Below are 11,191 nucleotides of genomic sequence, written 5' to 3'. Positions count from 1 at the left end.
AGATGGCATCTGTCATTCTTGCAGGTGATTGAGAACCAGTGTCACCGAAGACTGCTCATGTCTAGGGAACTGGTTAGTCACATATGTCATCTGCTTCAGGATTTGGCGCCATGGGGTCATGGAGGGCATTCAGCGCCAGTGGCCGCGAAAGTCAATTTTTACGCCAGTGATTCCTTCCAGGGCTCCACAGGTGACCTGTGCGGGATCATGAAAGCCTCCACCCACAAGTGAATCCTGGAGGTCACAGATGCCATCTTCGCGAAGGCACAGAATTCTGTGCATTTCGCCCGGGATCAGGAAAGCCAGGAAGCAAGAGCACTGGGATTTGCGCTGATCTCAAGTTTTTCACATCGACTGCACTCACGTGGTGCTTAGATCTCCATGGCAATAAGCAGTCCATGACGTCAACCGCAAGGGCTTCCACTCACTAAATGTTCAGTTGGTGTGTGAACACCACAAACACATGTTTCAGGTCCGCGCATGATTCTCGGGGAGCGTCCACGACTTCTACATCCTTAGCAGGTCTCAAAGTCCTGACATCTTCTGGGGTCCACAGAGGCTGCAGGGTTGGCTCCTTGGGGACAAGGGCTACCCACAGAGGGTGTGGATGATGATGCTCGTGCGGCGGCCTCAGGCTAAGGCAGAGCAACGGTACAACTAGTCTCATGTCGCGACCTGGACTTCAGCAGAGCAAACGATAGGTAATTTGAAAATGAGGTTCTGGTGCCTCAGTGGGAATGCTGGAGCACTGCAATACAGTCCCCAGAGGGTGTTGCGGATCATCGTCACTTGCTGCATGCTTCATATCCTGGCACTGCAAAATGGCGAGGAGCTGGTTGAGGAGGAGATGTAGGAGCTGCATGTATCCTCCGATGAGGAGGATGTCGAAGGGGATGATGGTGATGAGGTCCTCGAAGGCGAGGATATGGTGATGAGGCCATCGCACTGGCCAGATGAGGCAGATGAGACAGGCACACTCGGGAGGCCCTCATCTCCTCAAGATTCATGGAGGTTGATGACGAGGATGGTCCTGACATCCTCACCTTGCATCTGTGAGCATTTGACTCCTGTGTGGCTGAGGCAGCTCATGCCCTCAGTGCTCAGGCTCATGTTATGGAGACGCAGCAGAGGCCTTAATAGACTCTAGATCCCAGGAGGCTGATGACGAGATGCAGTGAGGGCACTCCATAGATCTTCACGTTGCCTCTCTGAATGTCTGACTCCTGTCAGGTTGAGGGTAGCTCACTTGCGCTCTATGATCAGGTTCATACCATGGAGCGTGAAACTTTAAATGCACCAGATCCTTTTTCAGCCTTCAGCACCCGGCCCCTTCAAGAGCACAGGGTCACTAGTTACAGTTGCTGAAGAGGTGGGGGCCAGTCCCACCTCAAATGTGCTGAGAGCACACAGAGAGAATGGTGGAACTCTGTGATGCCTGCCCATGACATTCTGGCAGCAATGACAAGCAAAGACAGGCATCAGTAATGTGTCCAGGGAGTGTGAAGCTGGACCATTACTTCGGCCTAAAAATTACACAGAGCACAGGGAAGAGGCCCTGGACTGAGACACCTGCCTTTATCATGTGCAGGAACCAAGGTTTCACATCTGAGTGACATGAACTCTGCTTATCATAACAAGGAGCCATAGGCAAGGAGACATTCTTGGAAGTTTATTGACAATATTGAACATTATGTACAAGTGATTAACACCTGTGTCCAGGCTGAGCAACTACATCTTGATCTTTTTAACTCCAAAAGAGTTACATCTTGATCTTCCTAAACCTGCAGCTATGTTTTGGTACTCCCCCGACATCCACAGCGGAGGTGGAGGCAGCCTGCTGACTGCTAAGCCCTGTTTGTGATGACCTTGACCGGTGTCCTCTGGAGGGTTGAGATCTGGAGGGTCAAGACCTGGAGGGCCCCGGCCTGCTTTCAGAGTCCTGCTGTGTGGCAGTGGCACCCCCCTCGGCCTGTGGAGCTGGGGCTGCTGGGGTCACAGGAAGAGGGGATTCAGATGGACTGGATACTCCCAGAGTCACCTCAGTGGATGGCCTCAGGGTGTGCACCTCCTACCTATGGGTACTGAGGACCACTGGCTGGGAAGCTGGAGTCAGATTGAACTGGTCTGCACCCATCTCGTGTTGGAGGCCAACTATGGCGTCAGTGATGGAGTTCAGCCTGCGCAGCAGTGCAGGACCGATGTCCTGGACTAAGGTCTCCATGATGGCCGTCATCCTACTAGTGTTGACCTCGGTGCGTTGGCTTTCTGTCGTTATCACCTCAGGATGAAGGCGGATGGAATCCTCCAATCTGAGGAGTGCAGCGGACATCCCTTCCTGATGTTCCTGAACTTGCCTTTGCAGCTCCAGCAACTGTGACATGACCGAGTCCAGAGGCTCGTCATCTGACTCAGACTCAGCAGATTTCTGCCTTCCAGCAGTCCTATGAGTGCAGGAAACCTGTGAAGTCCCTGCCACTGCCTGTTGTGGATCAGACAATGCGGTGTTCTCATCAGATTGTGACCCCCGAGGCTACTCTAGAACTAGGTCCCACCAATGTTTGTGTCTCTGCGCTGGTGGAGGGTGTGGGTGAATGTTGTGATGGGTCTTGAATTAGGGTGTCATCAGATTCTTCTTTGGAGGTGTCTTCAAGGCTTGAGTGGAGGACCTGGCTCGTAGACCCCTCGGTTGCTTCAAGATGTGCCTGCGAAAGCAAAGCGAGATGATTGGTGCATGGCAATAGACTGCGGTACAGGGGAACTCACTCGCAGCATGATTGTCTGATAGAGGTTGCACTGCTGGATCCTCATGTGGGCTGGGATTTTCCATGCCCGCCGGCGTCAGGCGTGTTCGGTGGCATGAGTGAATAATATGGCTCGATCTGTTTCACGACGGCATGCAAGCAGTTTGTGATCATCCGCTCAGCCCGCTAATAGCAGGCTGTGTTCTTCACCATCAGACATCAGAAGCCTCATTGTAATACATCATTAGGTCTGCCCGCCAGAATCGTTCCCACCACCCCCGTGACCCCACCAGCTGGGTCATCTGTCCATGTCAGCGGGAAAACACGCCGACGTGTTTCACAACAGCACATAAGCAACATGCACCTGGCAGGATGCGCTCCACTCGGGGCTTCAAGGTTTGTTTGCCTACCTTGCTTCGGTCAGCACTCGCAGTCATCAGCGCCAGGCTTCACAGACTGCACCAGATCACTTTTAGGGGGCTCACGGTAGGTCTCTACCTATCAGATCAACCATATGTGGGTGGCTTTTCCATGGTTACAGGGCAAGGTCTTGTTTGCCAAAGGGGGAGAAGTGGCCTCAGGCAAGGGAAGAGACTGCAGGACAAGAGCTGTACTGGGGAAGGAGGGTAATCCAGGATATGTATGGAGGGCACATGTTGATCTGTGCAAGTGGCCTCAAGATGGTGAGGGCTGAGGAGGCAGTCTGCAGAGGAGATGAGGCCAGATGGACTTGTGAGGGTGTGTGTGTGAGAATGGGTGGTGATGTCCCTTGAGTTGGCAGAGAGTGAGATGCCAGTGAATGTGTGATGGGTTTGAGTGTGTGAGTTTTGAGAGATGAGATGGTTGCCATACCCTGGCTGCACGGATGAGATCATTCACCCTCTATCTGCATTGGATGGCCAACCTCTTCTGTGCAACATTGGTACTGATCACCACTGCCATCGCGTACAAGTCGAAGTGGCAATGTTGCTGCCCCTCCTGCAGGCAGAGCAGGGGGTAGAGGACATCACAGCAGGCCTCCACGGCGTCCAAAGGGCACTCGAGGGCTATAGTCTTCTTGCCTTTTGGGGCCATGTCTTCTTTGCTGCCGTCCTGGGCTGGAAGCACTGAGTGCAGCTGTGCTTTAAATGTGGTCCCTGGCGTGATGAAGCGGTGAGGTGATGGCATAGCAGGCGAATCAGAGCCCACTCACCATGGAAACGGCGTGCATCCCGGGAATGCATAAATACTATGGTGGGTTTGGGACGATATGACGTGAAAACCCGCCATTGCAGCCAGCAGGTAAAACATCAGTTTACCCGCCCACTGCCGCACTTAGTGCAAATCTGGGATGATTCTGCCCGTTGTTGAGCACTGCTGACCTCACCGTCAGCACAGAAATGGTCCAGATCATCGCTGGCCAGATCATAGATGACTCTGTTTTCAAAGTCTGTGAGGACCTTGACGTCTGGCATTCCTCCACTAGTCCTGACCTCTCCCTTTTCTTGTGTGCCAGCTTGTCCTGCCTGAATACTGATGGAGCGAGTGTAAGCAGGGTGTCTGCCAGGCCAGGTTAAAAGGAGGCCTGGCATATGTGGGTGCTGAGTGGTGCCATGGACACAGGGACACGATCCGCAGGGCAGATGAAGGTGTGTGTGAGCGAGTGAATGGTGCTGCGCCTTGAACTGGTAGTGAGTGAGATCCCAGTGGATGTGTGACGTGTTTGTGGGTGTGTGAGTTGACAGTGATAAGCAGAATGCCTTACCCTGGCAGAACGGAGGAGATCATTCATCCTCTTTCAGCACTGGGTGTCTGTCCTCTTTTACAGGGCATTGGCACTGACCACCACTGCCCCTGCTTCCCATGCTGGATTGGTGACCTTACTCGCTGGTCTTCAACTAGAGCAGGGTAGATGACTTCATAGGGGCCTCCACAGTGTCCCGTAGTGCCCAAGGGAAGTGTCGCTAAATTTGGGGGCAGCATGTTTTCTCCCTTTGGCAGCCATGACTCTGCAGCAGCTTCCATTGCCTTAAAGAGTGCTAGCTCTGTGCAGGAACACCCTTTATATATGGTGCCTGGATTACTGAAGGCCTGAGGGGATGGCGGGGTGGGCGAATCAGAGGCCTCCCCGCCAGCGACATGGCGTGTTTCCCAGGAATGCATTATTAATAAGGCACTGGGAATGGGACAATATGTCGTGAAAAGCCGCCATTGCGGACGACAGCTAAAACATGCTTTTCCCCACCAGATTCCGCAGTTTGTGCAAATCTGGGACAATTCCTCCCATAGAATATAAAAGCAAAGATATCATGCTAGAACTTTATAAATCACTTGTTAGGCTGCGGCTGGTGTATAGCAGATAACTCTGGACACCAAACATCAGGAAAGATGTAAAAACCTTAGAAAAGGTACAAGAGGAGGTTTACCAAGATGTTACAAGGGATGGGGGACTTTAATTATGAGGAGAGGTTGGGAAAGTTAGAGCTGTTCTCCTGGCAACGAGAAGGGTAAGTGAATTAATAGAGGTTTTCAAGATGATGAGTGTTTTTATAAAGTAGATAGCAAAAACTATTTACTTTGGCGAATGGGTTAAGAACTAGATGTTATAGTTTTAAAATAGTTGGTAAAAGACCTGGAGGGAAGATAAGGAGAAATGTTTTCACTCAGAGTACTTGGGATCTGGAACACTCGACCTGAAAAGATGCTGGAAACAGATTCCATAATAATTTTAAAAGGGAATTGGACAAGTAGGCAAGGATGAGGAACTTACAGAGTTACAACCAAAAAACACGGATGTGGGTTGGAGGAAGACTGCTGATTTAGAGACGTAGCATTTTTGCAGAAGACTACAGACAGTATTGGTTCTCCCCGTGCAACATCTATGTGTGTGTAAAAACAAAAAACTGCGGATGCTGGAAATCCAAAACAAAAACAGAATTACCTGGAAAAACTCAGCAGGTCTGGCAGCATCGGCGGAGAAGAAAAGAGTTGACGTTTCGAGTCCTCATGCCCTTCGACAACTAAGTAGAAATAGGAAAGGGGTGAAATATAAGCTGGTTTAAGGTGTGTGTGTGTGTGTGTGTTGGGGGGGGGGGCAGTGTTGGGTGGGGGGAGAGAAGTGGAGGGGGGGTGTGGTTGTAGGGACAAGCAAGCAGTGATAGAAGCAGATCATCAAAAGGTGTCACACTCAACAGAACAAAAGAACACATAGGTGTTGAAGTTGGTGATATATATCTAAACGAATGTGCTAATTAAGAATGGATGGTAGGGCACGCAAGGTATAGCTCTAGTGGGGGTGGGGGGAGCATAAAAGATTTAAAAATATTTAAAAATAATGGAAATAGGTGGGAAAAAGAAAAATCTATATAATTTATTGGAAAAAAACAAAAGGAAGGGGGAAGAAACAGAAAAGGGGTGGGGATGGAGGAGGGAGTTCAGGACCTAAAGTTGTTGAATTCAGTATTCAGTCCAGAAGGCTGTAAAGTACCTAGTCGGAAGATGAGGTGTTTTTCCTCCAGTTTGCGTTGGGCTTCACTGGAACAATGCAGCAAGCCAAGGACAGACATGTGGGCAAGAGAGCAGGGTGGAGTGTTGAAATGGCAAGCGACAGGGAGGTTTGGGTCATTCTTGCGGACAGACCGCAGGTGTTCTGCAAAGCGGTCGCCCAGTTTACGTTTGGTCTCTCCAATGTAGAGGAGACCGCATTGGGAGCAAAGAATGCAGTAGACTAAGTTGGGGGAAATGCAAGTGAAATGCTGCTTCATTTGAAAGGAGTGTTTGGGCCCTTGGACGGTGAGGAGAGAGGAAGTGAAGGGGCAGGTGTTACATCTTTTGCGTGGGCATGGAGTGGTGCCAGAGGAGGGGGTTGAGGAGTAGGGGGTGATGGAGGAATGGACCAGGGTGTCCTGGAGGGAACGATCCCTACGGAATGCCGACAAGGGGGGGGTGAAGGGAAGATGTGTTTGGTAGTGGCATCATGCTGGAGTTGGCGGAAATGGCGGAGGATTATCCTTTGAATGCGGAGGCTGGTAGGGTGATAAGTGAGGACAAGGGGGACCCTATCATGTTTCTGGGAGGGAGGAGAAGGCGTGAGGGCGGATGCGTGGGAGATGGGCCGGATACGGTTGGGGGCCCTGTCAACGACAGTGGGTGGAAAACCTCGGTTAAGGAAGAAGGAGGACATGTCAAGGAAGAAGGAGGACATGTCAGAGGAACTGTTTTTGAAGGTAGCATCATCGGAACAGATGCGACGGAGGCGAAGGAACTGAGAGAATGGGATGGAGTCCTTACAGGAAGCGGGGTGTGAGGAGCTGTAGTCGAGGTAGCTGTGGGAGTCGGTAGGCTTGTAATGGAGATTGGTGGACAGTCTATCACCAGAGATTGAGACAGCGAGGTCAAGGAAGGTAGGAAAGTGTCAGAGATGGACCACATGAAAATGATGGAGGGGTGGAGATTGGAAGCAAAATTAATAAATTTTTCCAAGTCCCGACGAGAGCATGAAGCAGCACCAAAGTAATCATCGATGTACCGGAGAAAAAGTTGTGGAAGGGGGCCGGAGTAGGACTGGAACAAGGAATGTTCCACTTACCCCATAAAGAGACAGGCATAGCTGGGGCCCATGCGGGTACCCATAGCCACACCTTTTATTTGGACGAAGTGAGAGGAGTTGAAGGAGAAATTGTTCAGTGTGAGAACAAGTTCAGCCAGACGGAGGAGAGTAGTGGTGGATGGGGATTGTTCGGGCCTCTGTTCGAGGAAGAAGCTAAGGACCCTCAGACCATCCTGTTGGGGGATGGAGGTGTAGAGGGATTGGACGTCCATGGTGAAGAGGAAGCGGTTGGGGCCAGGGAACTGGAAATTGTTGATATGACTTAAGGTGTCAGAGGAATCACGGATGTAGGTGGGAAGGGACTGGACAAGGGGAGAGAGAAGGGAGTCAAGATAACGAGAAATGAGTTCTGTGGGGCAGGAGCAGGCTGAGACGATCGGTCTACCGGGACAGTTCTGTTTGTGGATTTTGGGTAGGAGGTAGAAGCGGGCCGTCCGAGGTTGGGTGACTATCTGGTTGGAAGCTGTGGGAGGGAGATCCCCAGAGGAGATGAGGTCAGTGACAGTCCTGGAAACAATGGCTTGATGTTCAGTGGTGGGTTCATGGTCCAGGGAGAGGTAGGAGGAAGTGTCTGCGAGTTGACGCTCAGCCTCCGCGAGGTAGAGGTCAGTGCACTAGACAACAACAGCAGCACCCTTGTCAGCAGGTTTGATGACGATGTCAGGGTTGGACCTGAGAGAATAGAGTGCAGTAAGTTCAGAGAGAGAGAGATTAGAATGGCTGAGAGGAGCAGAGAAATTGAGACAACTAATGTCGCGCTGACAGTTCTCGCTCCAACAACTTATCGACACCAACACCCATCTAGGACCCTCCACCCCTGCCTGTCCCTCCGTCCCCACCCCATCTTCCAATCCCAGCCCCAGCCGTGTATTCACTATACCCCCTGACCTTCCCCTCTCCGATGCTGAACGTTCAGTGCTCAGCAAAGGACTTAGTTTCATACCCTTACGCCCTCACCTTAATGAATTTCGGGCTCGGCACGATGCTGAACTCTTCTTCCGCCATCTTCGTCTCCGGGCTCACTTCTTTGGGCAGGAGTCCTCTCCCCGTTCAACGGATCCATTCACCCACCTCCAATATTCTCCCTCCACCTGGACCCCTCCCTCTGGATTCTTACCTTCTCTTGATCTTTTCATTGAGAACTGTCGACGCGACATTAGTCATCTCAATTTCTCTGCTCCTCTCACCCATTCTAATCTCTCTCTCTCTCTGAACTTACTGCACTCCATTCTCTCAGGTCCAACACTGATGCTGCCAGACCTGCTGAGTTTTTCCAGGTAATTCTGTTTTTGTTTTGTTATCTATGTGTGTGTGTCTGATCAAGGTTTTTAATTCAATCTGGGTGAATTTTGTTATTATGAAACATGCTGATGAAATGAGTGGTCCGCTCTGATGGAAATTCGAAAGCCTTAAAATGTCAGGGATTAAATATCAGAACTATGATAGGGAATCACGGCAGAGCTTTTATATCTGAAGGGCAGTCAAGTTTGTATTAGATAATGAGATGGACTGTGCCCTGAGGATTCCCTTATGTTGCACCACAGATTATTTTCAGCACAATTTGCTCGAAGTCAGCCACATCAGCACAAAGGATCGCGGAATTTCAACCTCAAATTGCCTCCAGCATAAACTGAACTTCTACAATCTTTTGCGCTAATTTATAAAGCATTGGGCCGGAAGCAGGGCCTCACCAGAAAGCTGGACATGCCCCAAATCGAATTAGTCACTATGGCGAGTTTCTGCAAACTGCACTCAGTTGTAGGCCTTTGAGGAGACTCTTAAAATCAAGTTTTTTTTATGAGTATATGAACACTAATAGACAAGTTTTAAAAGCTTAAATATTACAAAACATAATTTATTAAGAAACCAACTACTGTACACCAATGAAACTAGCAAATTGCTCTTTTTTTTTAGTTATTTTCATTTATTTAAAATAGGGTTACTCGCAGGGGGTGGACTAGACACATTAATGATAAAAAGCTCATTCCTGGTGATAAACCCATTTTCATCATTATTAATAAATAGTAATAATGCTACAAGGAGGTCTTGTGGCACGGTGGTAGTGGTCCTACCTCTGGGTTCGAATCCCACTTCAGGACTTAATGTTCATGGAAGGTACATTCACAATCACAATGTGGCCAAACAAATTAATAAGCAGCCTATAAATCCTTCCAATATTTCTTACGCCAGATAGTAAGAGCTGGAGAGTTTCCTGGCCAGCCATTCTGCAGAAACCTGCAGTAATTTGTCAAGCATAATCATGGACCAATCCAATGGAAGCCCATGTTTGCCAACAACCTCTCAGCGCATGGTACCTGAAGGAGGAGGGATATACTTAAAAATGAAAAAATATTAAACGGCTACTGGGAAAGAGCTGCTAATTCCTTAACTCAGGCCTTTGGATCGTTCCCGCCAGGACACCCTGGTCCACTCCTCCATCACCCCCTACACCTCAATCCCCTCCCACGGCACTTTCCCATGCAACTGCAGAAGGTGCAACACCTGCCCCTTTATTTCCCCCCTCCTCACCGTCCAAGGGCCCAAACACTCCTTTCAAGTGAAGCAGCGCTTCACTTGCTCTTCCCTCAATGTAGTCTACTGCATTTGCTGCCCTCAGTGCAGTTTCCTCTACATTGGAGAGACCAAACGCAGACTGGGTGACCGCTTTGCAGAACACCTTCGGTCTGTCCACAAGCATGACCCAGACATCCCTGTTGCTTACCACTTCAACACTCCGCCCTGCTCTCATGCCCATATGTCCATCTTTGGCCTGCTGCAATGTTCCAGTGAAGCTCAACACAAACTGGAAGAACAGCACCTCATCTTCCGACTAGGCACTTAACAGCCTTCCAGACTTAACATTGAGTTCAACAATTTCAGATCATGAACTCTCTCCTCCATCCCCACCCCCTTTCCGATCCCCCTTTTCCCAATAATTTCTAATTTTTTTACAAATATATTTTTCTTTTCCCACCTATTTTCAAATTAATTTTGATCTATTGTTTCATCTCCACCTTTTATCCCATTTTGATCCCTTCCCCCCACCCCACCCCCTCTAGGGCCATCTGCCACTAGCTTGTCCTGTTTGCTACCCTTAATGTCCCCATTAGCACATCCTTTAGATAATATCACCACTGTCAACACCCCTTTGTCCTTTTGCCTATGACATCTTTGGCAGTATCTTCTTGGCCTCCACCTATCACTGGCCCCCTATCGAGCTCTACCTGTCCCAACACCCTCTAACAGCTTACATTTCATCTAATTTCTATATTTCTTAGTTCTGATGAAGGGTCATAATGACTCGAAACGTCAACTGTATCCCTCTCCGCAGATGCTGTCAGACCTGCTGAGTTTTTCCAGGTATTTTTGTTTTTGCTCTGGATTACCAGTCCAGTAACAACGCTACTATGCTACTGTACCTACCATTTTTACAAAGTTAGCTGTGTAGCTATATGTTTGAGTGGAATATGAAGGCTGCCATGGAGTGATTGGGCCTATATCTGTGCTGTATATCCTATGCATTTCACTAGGGAGAATTAAATGTTCTTTGGATTTAAAGATTTGAGGAGCAAAGTAGGGGGTTGATTTATGAAGAAAAATTCAGCTACATAGTAAAACTGACTAACCAGAATCTTCCCTTGCAGCTGGAATTTGAGGATTTTGAAGTGGAATTGTCCAACAATTGTTCTAATGACCTGGTAAAAGTACATGACACCTGGACCGAAAGCAATCAATCAGGTAACAAAGATCTGAAAGAAAGTGAACCCTTAAAATTCATTAATTCTGGAACCTGGGAGTTGTGCTAAAATTTTCCACCTTGGCTTTGGGTATTTTTTTAAATAATTTGTGGGTGTGGACATGA

This window comes from Carcharodon carcharias, chromosome 10 (assembly GCF_017639515.1).
Source record: "Carcharodon carcharias isolate sCarCar2 chromosome 10, sCarCar2.pri, whole genome shotgun sequence".
Lineage (NCBI taxonomy): Eukaryota > Metazoa > Chordata > Chondrichthyes > Lamniformes > Lamnidae > Carcharodon > Carcharodon carcharias.
The sequence above is the reverse complement of the archived record's forward strand: the minus strand, read 5'-3'. Positions refer to the sequence as shown.